This window comes from Thunnus thynnus, chromosome 11 (genome assembly GCF_963924715.1).
Source record: "Thunnus thynnus chromosome 11, fThuThy2.1, whole genome shotgun sequence".
Classification (NCBI taxonomy): Eukaryota; Metazoa; Chordata; class Actinopteri; order Scombriformes; family Scombridae; genus Thunnus; species Thunnus thynnus.
In genome coordinates, this window is record NC_089527.1 from 14,983,772 (window position 1) to 15,002,544 (window position 18,773).

Below are 18,773 nucleotides of genomic sequence, written 5' to 3' on the forward strand. Positions count from 1 at the left end.
AAAGTCTGAGGGCATCAGAAGGATAACAAAAACCAAGGAAGTCAAAAGAACAAAAATACAAAGAGTCCAAAAAACAGAAAAAGTCCCGGTAGGACGTGACAAACACGAGGGCTACATATGTAATATTATGGAGTTGGATAAGACGTTACTGAACAAGTCTCTTTCCATGAGCACCAAACTAATTTCAGGTCACAAAGAACACAAAGATTTGATGCCAGGTATCCAAGGTCTTCCAAAAATCTAACAGCAGTGTTGGGAACCTAATAGAAAAAAACAAAGCATATTCTTGCCTTCATATTGTTCCATGCCCTCAAGCTCTCAGCATCAGCAAGACAGGTTTAGAGATGCCAGGCCATCAGAGTCATTCAGCTTTACAGTTAAGTAAAACTGTGTAGAATCTACAAAACAATTGAATTAAACATTCTATTTACACACAAAGCATACGAAAAATAATAGAACCCAGGACTGAACCTTGGGGTACGCCATAGCTTATGATAATGTAGATTCCTGTTCTGAGCAAGTCTGCCTCAAGACTTTAACCAGTCAGGAATCAACCCTGTCTCTTAGAAATTATGTTTAGATGCTACAAATTTGCTTTGCCAGTTATGTTCAATGGAAAATGTAATCACTGCCTTGAACGTCTTTGTACCGCCTAAAGGTTATATGGAGGAAGTTGGGGTGGATAGTATACATTGCACAGGACCTTGGCACTAGAGATGGGGGTTCACATCCTGTGCCGTGCATGTGGCTAGGGTTAGGTCAAATAAAGAAAAAAATTGTGGTCTAAATGTCAATACAGTTAACACTAACTGTCTTGTGCGTCAAGTCACTTTTTCGATATTTAACTAAAACCACTATCTTTCCCTAACCTTAATCAAGTGCCATGGAAGCCTAAATATAAAAATTTTAAAAAGTTCATCATGGTTAAACTGTGAACATTTTGCAGATATGTTTCTCAACATTTTTTGACATAGTACAGTACATATATTCATTAACAGTGTTTCCTACTTATTTTGAGGGAAAAAAAATCCAAACAGTGCCATATTCTTTTTCTATTTGCTGTTGCACATTAGCAGTATATAAATGTAATTTCTGTGAGACAGAGTTGCAAGGGCCGTAACACTGACACCAACTCAGTCATGCAGGCGGTGTAATAAAACAGAGTGGTCGATGGTGTCAAAAGCCACAAAATCTAATAAAACAAACACTGAGCAGTTGCCTGCATCTGCTTTTAATAAAATTTGACTTTTAAAAATGCCGTTTGCTGTGGAGAGATATAAAAGTACATAGAGAGGTATCAAAATGTAATTCCTTCCCATACAAGAAAAATATTTCCCTGCAACAATTTTATTTGTAAATAAATCTGAGAGGAATGTTAACTTGGGTAATGGTTTGTAACAGTTTAGGGCAGAAGGATCAACACTGGGTTTTTTTTAAGGGTTAGTTTAAGGGGAAACACACTGTAAAGTGCATAACCACTGACAATTTAAAATAATATGTGGGTCCCTTTAGACACTTGGTAGGAACCACATCAGATGAACAAGTGGTGGTGTTAATTTAGAAAATTCTCTCTATGAAGTTGATGAGTGAGATTTGGTCCAGACAGTCATTGTAACAGTGCTTGGAGGCGAAGTAGCCAGTTTTCTGATGATGGAGTGATCTACAGTTTTATACCATCATGCTTGAACTCCTCGCAGTTATGAATGGATTCTTTGACAGCAAGAGGATGAGAGTATATTTTTCTTACTGTCAACAAATCTCATGTTCAGAGCCAAACCAACAATAAACTCATCCTACAAGTATTGTGCCTGTATGGAGGTCTATGGCACAGAGGAATAAGATATATCAGACTTTTAGATACAAAATCTGATATATCTTCACAAGGTAAGTTAGCGTTTCACTGGATGATTTTGTTTTTGTCAGGTTTCCGCTTCTGCTCATCTTGTCTGCATTGTCTTTTCAGAGTCATTCCTTTGTACTAAATAATGCTTTCAAACAGCACTAGCAACTCATGCTGACTGACTACATGATGCTCCGACTGTGAACGCTTGTCTGAGAGCAGAACATCAGAGCTGACACTGAGCTGACAGAGAGCAGGAACATGTCTTTTTAGGTTCAGATTATGCCCACGGTTTAACATAATATACATAAGTCATACATGAAAATGTTGGGCTATAGTCCTGTTTTTTCTCTTAATATAAATATTCTAGCAATACAGCTAACTGAGTGTGGAGGTAATAAGCACCAAGAAGAAAAAAACACAGGATAACCTTAAATTTTATAGTCTATTATGATCAATACCCTTGGAATAAGTAGATGTAATGTCAAATGTATATGACTGACCATTTTTCATTGTTATGCTGTCATGTCATGTTCACTGGGAGTTATTTTCTTCCTCACTCCCTTGAGGGGCATATCCTTGTTTTCATGATTAATGTGGGCCTACCAAGGAATGGTTAAAGGCGACACAACTTGATGTGATTCACCTGTGGGAGTGCACCACCAATTAACAGAATGACCCAGAAACACACACACACAATAGCCTAAATTATTATTGAAATAAAGATGGATTTTTATAGTTACAGTTTATAATTTCTGCCATTGTCTTGATATAACCCAAATCTATTCAGCATTTCTAAGATAAAGAAAAAATATCAAATAATGAAAGCACCAGAAAACACCTTAAGTAATGTCAAACAAAAAGGAGAAGCAGAAGATGAACTACTGACTGACTGACTTAAAACTGTCCTTTTTTACAATGGATCTAAGTAAATGAAAACAATGTCGCCTAAATGTTCTTTTTCATACCACGTGACAGTACTCAGAAGATACTTGGTGTAAGCCAATTTAACTTTTATTCATTTTGACAACAATAATATTACTTTTAATTTCAAAATAATACTCTGACACTTACCATGATATTTTGGTAGTCTCTCCACCTTTCAATGCCCCATGCTCACATCCACTTCCCCCTGCTGTCTACTTTCAGAGCAGGTATGTGCAGAGCCTACCTTCTTCCACTGCTGCTGATTTCACCATATGGACCATATACCACCATAACAAAGGTCAATTGGACATTAGCTGACAACATATAACACTGTGGCAAACAGTGTCATCATCATGATGTACATGGAGTTTATTTACTAGTATTATAATTAACAGAAAAAAGTGATAGTATTTTACCAGTTAGGAAACTGTCACAGTTAATCATGGTCTCTACATAAAATCCAACCTGAACAGTTGGTTTTCAGTTTGCTAATTTGAGCTTGTTAATTGTCCAGTTCAGTTCAGTTAATTGTCACAAACTTCTGTAGCAAAGCAAGGCGGAGGCAGAGTTATATGACCTTTCAACTTGCTGGGCCAAGTTTTTTCTCATGAATGTGGTCACACCGTATTGATTGCATTTACACCTGGCTGATCACATTCCAATCCCGGTGCACTCTGCATGCATTTACACCTTGCATTAACATGTGTTTTTTCCTTGTCCAGATAACATATCCAAATACATATCACATCTTAATATCAGGTGTAAATATGGTATAAATATCAGATGAAACACATTGACTAATTATTTGTGGCATTCAGTAAAAGCCTAGTGTAATGCACTGTAGTGCAACAAATGATGTAGGGTGTGCTTGTATTTAAAGTAACAACTTGCTGGAAGGAAACTCAGGTCTTGATAGCGTAGTAACACACAATATTGATTACCTGCCCTATGGGCAATTAGCCAACACTACCTCATCTACCTACTACACATGCAGTATGCAGAATGTTGTAAAGGTTCATTTAATGGCTAGAACATTTGAATGTTTTCTACAGTGTAACAAACACATTGTACTGACTAAAAAGAGCCTCATTTTAACCTATTTGAAACTCCATCTTTGCTGCTGTGAGGTTGTGAGATCATATAGGCTGCTTCTCAGCACAGTTTTCAATTTCGCGAATCATATGAGAGGCCAAGGCATTCTGTCATGAGCTCTGGGGCAGAAAAAGAGTGATCAATCAGCATGTTTGTGTCATTGCAAACAGAGGCCTTTGAGTTGAATTTGTTCAGAAAAAGACTGACCCACTTCCTGAGCACAGACCATTTCAAACAAAAACAACTTTGTGGTGGAAAGTAGCCCCTTAGAAACCTCAAGAAACCTTTCTTCAGGTTCACACAAAGATATATACTGCACTTTTGATTCAGAGGATAGAATGCAAACCAACGAGGTCAGCCCAAGTGCACAAGATTGTTTCAACTCACCATGTTGCAGCATTTCTTCCATACAGCATCCTTTCTGTATCTTTGCACCTCTAAAATCTCAGATATTCAGATTCCTCTGAGACCTCAGAAGTTCATTTTAGAGAAAATAGGTCCTGGACTGTGGAAATAAACATGAAGAGACTTTTTACTGGTGTGTGATACTTGGGAGACTGAGCAGTGTTGTGTTGTGTTTATCTTGTGCAAATCATCCTTCTTGCACTTGCACATTGTAAGCTGCTTATCTTGTAAAACACATATTCTTTTGAGTTCTGATTTCCATTCCAAAACACTGAAGGGGTAAATGCAATAAAATGCAATAATGTATGTCTGCCAGAAGCTTTCAAATGTAAGGAAATAACTTGCAACATAGTCATACCTTTTTCTGCCACTCTCTATTGCTGATTGACACTGCACATTGACGTCAATTGCACGTTGACAGAGGTACTGGGTCATTGAGACATACTCAATGTTAGAGTGAAGTAACACTGCTAATTAAATGACTGTGATTGAATGTTAGAACCATAACAACAGCAGTAATAATATTTTACATTATTTATTCAAGAAAGTCCTGCCACAGAGAGGTTGCAGATCAGGGTCAGCTACATAGAATAAATTTTAAAATTTCCTCGCCTAAATGGGGCGGCTAATTGCAGTATAAAACTTTAACCAGGATTGTCCATTTGAGGGATGGTCCTCACAGCTCCGTATTAATCCACCAAACTCACCCAATAGCCTCTGCTGTACTGAAGGTCCTCACTTAAAGAGAGATAGCGATCCATTTTTCCCCGCTTAAGCTCTCCTCTCTGTTGACCTCATCACCCCAATCAAATATTTCAGCTCTCTTAGATAATCATACTTTTTTTCTTTTTTGAAATAATGCACCTTTTTCAGTGAGCGGTGTTCTTAAAACGAGTCTTGCCCTTTTGGAAGGAAAGTAGGGTAATAATAATCTGGAAAGACCAAGTACACCTCTGTCTACGATTTACCTGGAAATGAAACCAGCAACCAGTGGTGTATAAATGTGGTCATCGCAGAATGGCATTAAAAGGGGTTCATGATAAGGGTGCTATATAAATGCAGTCCTTAAAAGATTTTTTTTTTTGTAAGAGACATGAGAAAGTCTAGAGAGAAATTGAGTAGCTGGGGTTAGGTAGGAGGAGAAGGGCACTGACTGTAGGACTTACGGTGGGTTTTAAGGGCTGGTTCACATTTTTAATATTATAAGTATTTGTATAGGAGCTTTTGAAATATATTTTACCAAATGCTTCACAGAACATCAAATAAATGCCACATCAATCAAAGCTGAATATATTATATAGTACATACACTAACAGGCACTAAGATAAAAACAAGAATTTTGCACATTTTACACCTAACACATTCTGAATGAAGAGTATTATTAGGCTGCTCTAAATTTCTCTAAACTCTAACTAATCACAAATCCTCCATTAGGGTTATTTGGATTTTGAATGAAAGAGTAATTCATTGTGTTCCTCATTAAAGTGTTAAAATTACAGCTTAATGTGTTTAGGTCCATGCCACACACTCCAGCTATCATTTAAAAGGAGTTCTCGGGCACAGGCGTGTTGTTTATGGTTTTGTATATCCCTCTAAAAGCTAGTCAAGCACATCTAAAGGTGGGCCCATACTCCATATTTATGAAATTGGCTCTGTGTGAAATTGGTTTTTGCCTAATGGATCCCTGCATGGGTGCTCCGCCTGATACCTCTGCCTCAGCTTATCGGCACCGGAGTCACACTGAGGACAGAGAGACAGAACAGGAAAAGGAGACAAATAAAAAGGAACAAAGTAAAAAAAAAAAAAAAAAAATAGCTGGAAATTTAAAAAAAGGAAAGAGAATACATGTAAGAATTATCCAACTTCATCGGAAAAAAACAGAACGAACCATAAGCACCATTCAACTGAATTAACTAAATCATTACATACTGTACATTACTGCACAAGGTGTTTCAGATGTGTCAGGAGCATAATATCTAACAGAGAACTAACACACTTCCATTTAGAAGCAAACGACAGTGCATTAAGGATTCATGTACTAATTACATATTAACACACATTTTAACTAAAGTGGTGAAGCAAAGCATCTAACAGGGAATGGACAATACTCTCACTTCAAGAACCTCCACAGACACAACTTCTTACTGCTCTCTCTCTCTCTCTCTCTTTCTCTCTTGCTTAAGTACCGATGAGACAGCTAACGAAGCTGAGGTTGCTCAGTGCAATGTGACACCAAATGCCATCTCAGATTAGGAGAGAAAAGAGAGTGCCAGGAATTGCCAGCACCCTCTTTTTATAATGCTGTTGGTCATTCAACCATAAATGGCACCATTTTAGCATTGCAAAGTCAACAACCACCACAAACCGGCATAACTTGTATTATGAATCAGGGTTGGATCAGTGTGTGTCTGTAGCTGGATAGTCTCCTCCTTTCTTAAAATAACATCATCCCTTCAGTGTCATCCACCACACATGATGGTTGTGGTGACAACCAGATCAGGCATGTAAACCCTCTACTGTGTCTGTTCTGGGGTCTGTCAAAAGTGATAAAGGCTAACAAGACAGCTACTATGGGAGAATCACTAAATGTCTGAAAAATTTTGGCAAATGCAATGCTGTGACAGGCTGATGTCTAGTGTGTTACATCAACAACTAACACTGGCAAATGTTAGTGTCATTGTTACCAGTCCAAAAAATATGCTGCCAACTCTGCATCAGTATTGTGTCCAGCTTTGAGTCCAAAGATCCTTCCAAATGCAATTCTGGTGTCCAATCAAGTTTTAAAGAAAGTAAATATAGTTCACTGTCAGTAACTCATTTTCAGAAAATGCAATGAAAGCTTAAAAACTCAACAAAACATTGAAGAAACAGAAGAACTTATTGCTATTCATCAACAATAAACAACCTACTGTTGATAACCAGTATGATTATTTATTTATGGTGCCAGTATGTTACAGTTGCCCTTTTACACCTTTCAATTACAGTAAGTAAATGGCACAAAGAAGGACCTCAGCACCAAGCATCACCTCTGTTACCTTTTTGGAAAGGCCAATGCCTATTTGACTAGATTAGTTGCTTTTAGTGGAGATGGTATGTACAGTAATAGTTTGCATTCAAGATTCAAAAAACTTTATTGTCTATCACATAATAATAGAAAATTGTCTTAGGTTAGGGGTTAGTCATGAAAGACTCACATAAAATTACATTTAAACACAAGCAGTTCCATAAATAAATAAGAGCAGGTGTGCAAAGCTGCTTTAAAAAGGTAGTGACAGTCTATTTGACCTTGTTTAAAATGGATATTGTAGTGGGAATGAAAGAGTTTTTATAAATTCTCTTTTTGGCCAGAGGTACTCTGAAGCAGCTGCTTGATGGGAGTAGCTGAAGGGGGTGTGAAGGGTCCTTCCTTTTTACTGTGTAACTGTAAAGGTCAGAAAGTTGGGATTGAGTGGTGCCAGTGATTTTGGTTGCTGATGATTCTTGTGAGTTTTTTCTTGTTTTTCTCTGTGAGGAAGTTGTACCAGGATGCAATGTTGAATGGGAGGACTGATGCAATGAGTGCAATGAGTATACTGCTGTTAAAAGGTCCTGTCTGACATTAAAACCTTTCAGCCTCCTCAGGAGAAACATGCGTTATTGGGCCTTTTTGTAGACCCCATCCACATGTTGTGTGAGGGACACATGGTGGTCAATCTTAGTACCCATGTACTTAAAGATCTCAACCTGTGCCACCACCTGCCCCTCTAGCCTGAGTGGTCCAGAGAGAGAGTGTGGGGTGTCAGGTGCACGGTGCACCCTGCAACACAGCTCTTTGGTCTTACTGATGTTCAGTTCCAGGGAGCTCTCCTGCAACCAGGGGACCATGGTGTCCACATGTGACATCATAGTCTCTTTTTTGCTTTCTTCTATTTTTAGCCAGAAGTGTGGTGGCAAAGATCTCTTTGTACCTGCACTCTGGAAAAAGACCAAGGATCTTAAGGGAGAGGGAGGGAGGGAGGGTGGGTGGGTGTGTGGGAGGGATGGATGGATGAAGGTTGGCTGGAGCTGTCAGTCTCATCTCTCTCCTGTCTCTCTTCATCCATCCTCACCATGCTGACAGCAGTCTCCCAAGCAGAACACTGCCTGCCTGCCAGGTAATTCATATTCCCTACCTGCACAGCCACCACTACCACCGACACAAGGAGACAGACATGCAGCGAGGGACTGGTGGGAGAATAGGAAAGCACCAACAATTCAAATGGCAACATGTAACAGTGAAGATGTTGGATATATACTATTATGAGACAATTTAAGGTATTTTTTAAGCATACTCATTTTGATGCGATGATTCATAGCAGACTGCACGTCATCTTTTGTTCTCTACAAGTTTAATGCCATCCATGTTCAGATACAATCAGTTCCTATAAGTTGGTTATAGAGATTAATAATGATAAATGTAGATCATCCACGTCTCCATCCACTGAATCACTCTACACATAATTAAAAGGACAGGCAAATCATCATACCCATTTCACCCTGATCATTACCTGTTCTAACATTTGCCCTGCAGGAGCCACCGCAGGTCTCCCTCTGCCAAAACAAACATCCTGCTTCAAGAACAGTTCTGAACTCCGTCTCTCAACTCCAAGATATATCCCTGCATTTATGCAACATGTTATGAACATGCAGTTTCCTCTGTCTACCTTGGAATACTGTGAATTATTATTCATGGTATGATACTTTATATTGATGTCTGTCTTGTTGCTGTGAACTGAGCCTTTTTACCATGCTGTATCAAAAACAACTTCCACCGACTTTGGTTGTGTGGTCATTTAAGTCAAGTGTCAAGAGACAGTGCCATTGTGAAGCTGTAGTGTATTGCAACACAGTGTTAACCAGCTGTTTACTGCAATGGCATTTGAGCAGCACCAAAAGAGTGATTTATTATTGCTGCTGGTCACAGCTAATAACAATAAACTCTGTGCTAGGAAATACTATTTTCCTCACTTTTATTAATTGCAGTATGAGGTAAGAACTATAGCTTGGCAACAGATCTATTTGATTTGTACTTTATTGTATGTTGCTTTACACAGAAGTATCTGTCAAATGAAATTAATACAATGTAATATTTTCTCTGATATCCTGAATTCCCACAAGCCAAGCAGAGAACAACAAGGTGACTGCTGAGGTCACATAATGATATGTTCGTCTCATGAACAATGATCCCATCCTGCTGATAGGGAAGACAGATCAAGAAACATTGATATGGATTGTTTTGGAAGGCAATGACAAAAGACTTATTTTGTTGTTTAGGTTTGAGGATTTGTTGTATATTGTACACATTCTTTAGATAAGTGTTATGGAAAAGACATAATTAAAATGTGACATTTTGTCATCACAGCATGACTAGATGGTGTGACACCTGTGCTGTCATCTGACCATCCACTATCGGAAACTAGCCTCCTTATGTGTGTATCTCTCCCTCATTCTTTTTCTCTCGACTCATTCTGTTCCTCTCTTTGTCTCCCTATTCGTCCTTTGCAATTCAGGAGACATCACAAAGAAATCTCCGCCATTGGATGAGGACAGATTGTGGGCCTCTGTAGCGTAGCGTAACCGATAGGTGATTGGATTGAGAATAATTCCCTCTAATGACGAGGCCGGCTCAAGGCTGTTAGTGGTAATGAGAACACGGTGCGTGCACAGAGCCAGACACTGCTTTGCCTCTCAATGCTCCACTGGAGGCCAGGAAGCAGCACACATACATACACATCGGCTCACAAATAGAGACCCTGATACAAGGACAAGCACACAATGTACACCGTAATAAAACAATTGAGTTGTACCTTGCTAAACATGTACTCCACTGAATCAGGCAAAGAAACACACACACACCACACACACACACAGAAGATACAAAGGGTTAAAGGTGCCATAAAGATGTGCATGCTTAATTCCTGTTTTCCTTAGTTTGCTTGAATATACTTCAGAAAACATTGTTTGGATTGGTGAAGGACACTCACTTATACCAACTAGTGAGTGTTTCTCTGCCCTGAATGAGCCCCGTGGCAATGGCAGGAGTTGGCATGGCTCCACTCTGGTGCTTAGTGCTTCTAACTGGCACATGCGATACCACTGGTGTGTTGCAAGCCACATACCAGGCACACATGTTACATATATGTTGCCAAGAATGGCATTTCCGCACCCCTGCTGCACATAGTGTGAACACAGCAGAGCGTCCCTCTGTCTACCTGTGTCTCCATCTCCTCATTCCCACATGTACGCAATGTAACACACACCTGTAAATCATCTACACACATGCACACTTACTCACAAACAAGACAACCCATCCAAACACAAGCCAAGACACATGCAGGTATAGCAGGTCACTCAAAAGCAAAACTGACAGATGCTGGTGCTGGTTCATTCACAATCATACAGTAATAGCAGGCAGATTGTGTACCATAGTATTGGGAGCCTAACCAAATGATGCATGGCTGTGGTTGTGTAATCATAAAACTCATCCGGTGTCCCTTGCGGGGGTGTCACAGCAGAGTATGTGAATAGTAACACTTCAGATGCAGTTTGTAATGACGGACCGCCAGATGCTCAATGGAATGCTCAATAGAGCTGATCACTGCTCAGTGTGATCATGAAGCTCCCTGTATACCGACTATTCCCACTTCCACTGGCAGGGAGACGACCACTGGTAGCAGTCAAGCAGGTCGTTCAAGTCTCCAGAGCCAGTCGAGAGGACAGATGCTGAAACCCTTATAACCACTTGAATGTTCCATAGCTTTGTTTTAAGGGAATAGGTTTTCATGCACAGGTACACTCTTGTTCAGCAGTTTAGGTATGTATGCACTTGAGGAATTGTCTGGTAAAGTTGTCTCATAATGACATCAACACTGAAGATTCACATTTCATTCTGCCCATAGGTAGTAGTATGTTTAAATGGGCTTCCCTGTATAGATTCAAATTTAAATATTTATGAATCAGCAGCTGAATGAAATGCTGTTCTATCATTGTTATGCCCACTGTAAAGAATATTTCAGCTGTGTTTTGTGACTAAGAGATAGTTATTAAATGGAAGCTGAAACTGATAGTAAACACATCTAACCTCAGATTACTCACTTTTTCATTTGTTCATCACCTTTTTGTAGTGACATCTTGAACATATGTCTCCATGATGTCAATTATAAATATCCATCATTGAAAGAGTTGTCATAAGAATGAAAGCTCTAGAGGTTTATTATAATTGATCTTTTTTGATTTGTGCTAAATTGGAGGCTTCTATGGTTCATAATACACTTTGGCTTCAGGTCAGATTTTACCACAACTGCTGAAGTGTAATATCTTTGTGATGATTCTCAGAGAGGAATAGTGTTCAATGTTCCCTAAATCCAGCAGGAGGAGCTATTGCAGCTCATCTTGACTCAAAGAGAGCTCATGGGCCCAGGAGTTGTGTAATAGTTGTGTAGAAGACACACCTGGGTTAAAAAATAATATAAAGTCCTGTGAATACGCAGCTAGCATGTAACTGAGCTGGTACTTCCTAAATCCATTGTGCTTTTCATTTCATTTCAAAAGACTTGTCTAGTAAAACATGCAGAGGCCTGTAAAAGCAGATGCTGTGAGTGGGATTAAAGTTAGTTTATATAGTTTATAAAGTGTCACATTCTTGTTAAAAACATTACTTATGTGTATATATATATATATATATATATATATATATATATATTTTTTTTTTTTTTTTTTCCCCCAAACGTTCAATAGCCTGGAATATCCATGAGCATATATGTACAGAAGAGTTTAAAGCTGCTGAGGGACTTCCGAAGGTACATATTTGTGTATGGAAGCCAAGTGACTGACAACCCATATCCTTCACACGAACACACACAAGTGAGTGACAAAAAGATAAAGGCAATTAAATGTTCACTATGTATCAATATTTGTCAATGGCTTCTGATAAAAAGTGATTAAAAGAAAAAAGGAGAGGAAAGACAGTCTCAAAACATCAGTCTGCGCTGTGCCTCGTTCCACAAGTCAGCTTCGGGTGTTCGCCACAGATGATTGAATTAATTCACAATTATGACTGCTCCTCATCATCCATCTACCTGCTGTGACAGTGATGAGCATGGGGACAATACTACTACCCATAGTCATATTTAGTAAACAAACGATGCATGCTTAATGGGAGGAAAACAGCCACAATCAAACTATGATCTCAGCTTGTCGCCATCCTAGTCCTTACACCTGAGTCACAACAATTGATATCCACCTAATAATATTCTGTTGTTACAACATAAATACTTCATCATTGTATTCTTCTGTGGAAAAAAATAAGAATAATCGTAAGACATCACTTTTTTCACTGTGTGATTCCTGATATGGAACTGCTCTACTTTTACTCTCAACATACATGGCAGGTTTCTTTATTTCTTTTTTAGAAGCACACAAGCATCCACTGTTTTCACTTCTCTCAGGTTAAAAACACATTTCAATCACATTTAGAATAATTTTGACAAAGTACAAAATTATCATAACAAATATGCATATTAAAAGATGACTTATCATTTAGCTTTATAGGTTTTCTTAACATTTGACATGGATTTAAAGGAGGAGAGTCTTTTCCTGTTTCTACAGTTTCATATAATTACCTCTGGTCTGGCAGACACTGCAGCCCTGCAGTGCAGGCACCTAACAAGTCAAAGGGCCCCTATGCACACTTGTGAATTATAGTCCCCATGCTTGTATGAATCTGTGGATGGCTTGTGGCAGTACTTGCCTATTATGCCTGTAGTGGAGAGTAGATCAGCCCCCACCCTTCAAAACTCTTCTGGACTGAATGCTGGAGTTGATTGCTGGATATCACTATCACTTCAAAGACAGAGTGGAAAGTTTGGGACAATGAAGCACATGTCATAAAGCAGTGCTCAAAGTAGATTTAAAAAAAGTAAAATGTTTTTTACTCAGCAGTCTGCATTACAAGACTCAAACAGCTCCAAGATCAGCCAGCCTACCGGCATTAGCCTTTTCTATTTTACCTTATAACAACTCATATGCATGCAACTGCAGTTTTTAACAGCTCTGACTACAGTCAAGAGTTGCTCAGGTACAGTCAACAGCTTAATGAATGAATGAATGAATGAATGAATGAATGAATAAGTAAATAAATAAAACTATAACCAATGAAATTTTCATTATTTCAGACTCCATATCTCAAACTCCTTGCTTGCATTTTTTCTGAAATAGCCATTGACATTTTATTGACATTATAGTAGTTTTCATTGTTACTGGAAGATTCTGCAACCAGTAACAATGATTCACGTCGTTCAAGGGATTCACAGGAAATGATACATACGTGTACTCCTATAGCCACGTCAAAGCTGTATTAAGTCATTGCCAATGCAAACTGAACATTTCCTAATGTTGCTGCTTCACATTAAATACATTCAACTAACAAACCATAGGGTGTGTGTTATTGTGAATCAGCCACTAGAAATGCAGTGTGGTTGTCACTGAGTTTGGTGCATCAGCAAAAAAAAAACAAAAAAAAAACAAAAAACCATAGTCATTTTTGATGCTTGTTAGCAGAGCGGTTTAAAATATTACAAGGTAGGGATGAAACAAGAGAGAGCAGCTGTTAGATGAAGAGCTGCAGGATTTGGCTTTTGAGATTCAGCACACCTCTAGCACGTCATCAAGGTAAACAACTCCCTTTTCTGCGTCATTCTGTTGTGTGTAAAACTATTTATTTTCTTCTTCATTAAAATGACAAATCCTCTCATTCCACAGTTTGTTTGGCTGTGCTGTATGCAGATAAATGAGTTACCTACATTGACCTAGTATGTTTGTGTTTTGCTGACAAGTGACCTCTTGTCCTTCCTAATGGCAGGAGAAATTCTCCCTATTGTCTCTCAGAAGCAACAATAGAAGCAGTGTGATGTTGTTATTGTGCACCAAAACTGCTTAGGAAAGAGGTCAGGTTGGGTCTACACAACATTCACATCCTCTTTCCTTTGGTTTCTTTTTAATTGTTACCATATTCTTTTCTTAATCTTAACCAAGCAGTTCTTATGCATAAACCTAACTAAAATGTAACCATAAAGAGGGCAGGTCAGAGAAATCATTTTTGTAATTTGTCATTTGTAATGATTTTGGGAGGAACTGACAAACAATGTAATCATGCTAATATGGGCACTAGATCAGAAAACGATTATATGGATTGTTTTTGAAGGCAATTATAAACAACCTATCCTGTCATTTTGTTTGGAGGACTTGTCAACCTTAGATGTGGCAACATTGGATAATCCCTGTTCCAGAAACATGCAGCACAACCACAGTCAATGTTTTAGACCCCCTACGGCCCAAAGACCATAGACCACCAGTAGAGGCAGTTTCTATTTTCCCAAGATCACCTTGCTGCTTCACTGATTTGGTTTAATTTTTGCTGTTCCACACTGCTGTAAGACCCAGTGAAAAGGAGCAGACATTAATTCAACATTTCCAGTATATACTTAGAATGCGATTCAACAAATAATAGCTTCAGGCTTTGTTTAATAAGTGTGTCCTTTACACAGATGCATTTTAACCAAACAAAGGAAGAGTGAGGCACTTCAGAGTCAATCATTAATAACAGAAATTCTCAACTTGATGGCATAAAAAGAGCTGTATTGAAGATGCTTGTCAATCAAGTTCCATAGTCTGCCTGTTCTCCGCTACAGAGCTGTCAACACTGACAACTGACAGCAGCCAAACCCTGTCTAGTCCAGTGTGTGTATACTGTTCAGTATGTGTGTGTATGTGTGTGTCTGTGTGCGTATGTGTGCACTATACCAGAAATAAATTCCACCAGCTTAACTGCATGGTCATTAAAGTACATTGAATTGAATGTTTGCAGGCTCTTAAAGAAATAATCATAACTAGGGTGCAACAGTTTGGTCATTGAGACTAATAGGTTACCACACTGACCAACCGTGTATTGAGTTTCTTCCACTAGAAATGTACTAAATTTTCACTGTAGAGGTTATGAATTCTGATGGCAATTGACAGGCAACTAGAATTCGGGACTTTGTCATAGCTTAGGGTTTAATGAATTGGCGCGCTGATGTGGCTTATCCTGTTTTCTGATCAGACATACTTGAGTTTGTGACGGGTCAGGTACTCTGGGTAAGTCATAACCTAATCCATTGCCAGAGGCATTACATTAAAAAACACCTCTATTAATATTCTGTTTTCCATTGACACAAATGAGAGAAAAGACCATGAAATGATCACATTGAAAAGAGTAGTACATTAACGGTTTAGACCAAAACCTCCCACAAAGCACATTTTGTGCCTATAGTGCCGAACGGCTCCTCTAACATGGGAACACACCTTAATGGAGGAAGATTGTAAGCAAGGAAAAAAATGCTATCAACAGATGACTGTGAATGAAGTTCCTTAGTGGGTTCATTAAAGAATGAGTGACCATTCTGTTTAATGATGTAAGCAGCAACAGAAATGGCAAGTTAACAGTCCAGAAAAAGTAGATTTGGTGTTTGTGTTGTTCTGGAAACTCAAATAATTTACTTATATTATATGAGCAATTACATGCTCCGATAACTGTTGAGAAAGTTATATTGTATGCCCCTTTGAGGTTATCATATCCTTTCAAAAGCTATCAGATGCCACAACAAATGTGTTGTACACCCAATGCTAAAAGCTTATTTCTTACTTTCTTAAAAGCTAACATTTCAAAGTTCTCTCTGCAGTGTGGATTAGCTTTTTAAAGCAGTGTAAAACTGAAAAATGGGAGTAGTGGGGAGGAAGATGAATAACAGACTGAAGCAGTGTGTCCTCATCACTGGAACAAGAGAGATAATGAACATTTGTTGGTAAACACACACACACACACACATACATGCATACCTCGACGTCAGGTGTTAGCCAGCACAGCTTTGCTATTTATTCTCTTTCTCTAGGCTCAGCTGAAGAAGGTATTTTATGTTAATTGCCCACTTTCTGCTGCACTGGTTATCCTCTGAATGCTCTGTTAGAATTGCTTGTTTCTCTCTCAACCACCTGTCACACAGAATAAGATGAAAAGATGAAGAAGCGGATAATGGGTGCGAGTGAGAACAGGGCAGCTCTACTTTCTGCCTCTCTTTTTGTCTTTTTGAAGAGAAATCCAGGATTCACCTCAGCTGTCTCCTCCATCTTTGCATATAGGCCTGCCTGTCCACAGCTATCACATTAACAAAGCAGAAAAGATGATTAGCAAAATCTGCAATTGCCCCTGATCCAATCTCTGAGGATATTCCTTTTGCTGCACGCAAGAGCGCAAATAGGAAGGGGTTTGCGAGAGCTGTTGCAAGAAAAGCAAAAACGACCTCATCCTCTATTTGAAATGAACCCTTATTAATATTTCAAAATGTTGGATATATGTGGGGCTTTGAAGAAATGAGCAGCCTTTTTCCAGTCATTTGCTAGTGGAAAAGGGGGACTGTGATTGGGAGCTATGGCAAAAAATGGTTGGCTCAGAATGGAGCCCTCTTTCATACAGAAAGAGCTCAGCACCATTTCCCCTACACTGAGGCAGAAGAGCATAGATGTGAAGTGGCTAAAAAGATCTGGTAGTGGAAGAAAGGTAGAGGAAAGTACACCTGCTAGTGTCTCTGTCATTATCCTTTCACTTTGCACACTGCCAAGCCCATTACTTAATTTCCCTTGCCACCCTTCACTATGACAGAAGTTTAAGTGAGTTAAAAGCAAATCTGCAGAGGCATATCGCCCCAGAGAAAAGTGATGAAAAAAATCAAAACAAACAATATCAATTTTGAAATAGGTCAAAGATGCTGCTGATTGTTGGGTGTAATTGGCCAAAGGCTCAAAGGATTCTACTATTCTAATAATAGACTACATTACACAGATTGTTAGCATGTGGCACATTCACACATACACATACAGTCACAAACGGACACATTTGTGTATAGAAACCACTTCTCTGCTATCTCACAGATGCAGCACTTTAGCCTAAAAGATTTGTGAGCTTAGTTGCAGGAACATTAAAGCTCAACTCACTCCATCTTGAAAAAAAATGTCTCAGCGTTTTTGACAATTTTTTATTGTAGAAGTGCAAAACTCATTTCGGTGGTTGACACTTGGGTATAGATATCAGAGATACATGTATTTTGGAGAGGAGCTAGTGCGTGGAAGCAAAGTATGTCTGTAAATTGGATGTGCAAGCATTTTTGGTGCAGGCTGTGGTGGGTTGGGGGATATGGAAAATAAGTACACCATTTTGCTTTAATGATATAAACCAAAGTGTATGTCATCTGTAATAGCAAGTGAGGAAATCTTCTGAGGGGATGTCTCTGATAGAAGTCCAAGCAGCTGGTAAAAAAAACACTCCACATTTATCGGGCTTTATTTCCCAAAAAAGCAGCAAAAAGTGTTTTTTGTGGGGAATAAAAAAAAAGAAACTGTTCAAAGTGTGCAGGAAGTATTTAACGCACCAGCAGAACAAGTATGGGAGCTTTTGGATTAAGTCTTTTTGCTCTCTTGCTTTGTTCAACCTACGGCGGCAGTGTTCTGAATTCATATGCTTTAAAAGCCCTCTTTTGCCAAGCAGCCAACAAATGATTAGCAGGGACAATTACCCAGGAAAGGCCTGCCAACCAAATAGGGTAAACAACAAAGGCCCATTAGTTTGTGGAGTGCACCTCAGCTCCACTGGGGACCGTTGTACTGGGCTGCTGGCAGAGGTATACAGACGTAATGGGATGTTTTCATGTAACCCCACATGTGAATGCAGTACCTTGACGTGTTAACAGCCAAGGAAAGCTGACATGGTTGCTAATTAGCTGGAATCAAACAACCTCACAAAGAAACACAGCCCTGTGAACAGGACCTGCATGATGTAGAAAGAAAAGGCAGAGCATTGTTCAGAGGTTCCACCTGATGTTTGATGGAAAATGAATCAAAGAGAATCAACATGTTTTTTTCTCAATGGGTGGTTGAAAGTAAACCAAAAACTACAGACAGATTGATTAAAATGATCTATGCTGACTTTTTTGTACTCTGACTAATAATTAAGTTTGCCCATGTCCGTACAACTAGTGGTGTAGTGCTGCTGACCTTTTGTAGGCCAAATTACAAGCATTCCTGCAGCACTCAGTTTCTATGCTTGTGCTCCATTTGGCTGAAGAGCTGCTTGTTACAGTATGTAGTGGAAAGGGTAGGCGAACCTGCTTGAATAGAGTGCAGGCATCACGAACTTCAGTTAGCTGATTATCAGATAGCAGAGACTGTTTTCCCAAGAAAAAAGGCACAATAGGTGGTAATGTCAATCGCCCAAAAACAACATATATTTACGTTTGAATGACTAGATGCCATCTATTGGCCGTAGCAATTATTACCCGGAGCAGTTCAGTTCAGCAGTTCGGATGACGTCTATATAAATTGATAAATTTCTTTATTTGGAGGAGGTGGGGTGAATGGACGTTATAACCCAACAGTGGACTTGCCACAGGAGACTGTTGTTAAT